The sequence below is a fragment of the Atta cephalotes genome (assembly GCF_000143395.1).
Source record: "Atta cephalotes unplaced genomic scaffold scaffold00005, whole genome shotgun sequence".
NCBI classification, from domain to species: Eukaryota; Metazoa; Arthropoda; class Insecta; order Hymenoptera; family Formicidae; genus Atta; species Atta cephalotes.
The window spans coordinates 881,024-881,839 of record NW_012130069.1 but is presented as its reverse complement, the minus strand read 5'-3'; positions in this window follow the sequence as shown (position 1 = coordinate 881,839).

Genomic DNA, 816 nt, shown 5'->3' with positions numbered 1-816 from the left:
GTTCTTGAAGGTTGAAACCACTCATGACACGTTCTTTCACTAATAGCGGCCTCACCATAAGTATTTGAGAGCATTCGATGAGTCTCAGATTTCTTCATATTGAAGCAAAAAATTAAAACCTCCCGCAAATGACGAGAATTTGGCTCGTAAACTGACATTTTCAATCGAGAATAACTTTATGATGCAGACACAAATCGACTAATGTTTCTATGGGGTTATGTTGACAGATGCCCAAGTTTATTGTATGACGTCTATGATCTATTTATTTCGACCACCACTTATCGCTAAAGCCATCTATAGGAAAACGGCGAAAGCAAAGTTGTACACCTAATACAATAATTTAATGTATAAAATGTATTAAATTTGACTTATATTTAACTTAAGTTTATTATTTGCTAAATGCATTCGTTAAATATGGACGTTGTTTACTTTAAAACTAATCACAAAAATGGATTACATTATGGAACACAAGAAAATTAAAAATAATAAAATGTTATGTAAGATATTCAAAGATATCAAGGTATTGAGTTATTATTGCTTTGATATTTAATTTGATATTTAAGTGTATATAGACATAGAATTTCTTTAGTAATTAAATCACATGCAATCGCATAAAAAATAATGGCATAAAAAATCATATACCTCTGGTTTAAATATAGAAGAAATATTTTCGACATTTGTATTTTACTTCTTAATTAATATGCGTACAGTATAATGAAGCCACGAGTAATGATTCTGAGTAATAAAATAAAAAATGAAAAGAAATAATTAAAACGTAAAAAAAGTTATTCAGAAAAATTATTAAAATATATTTTT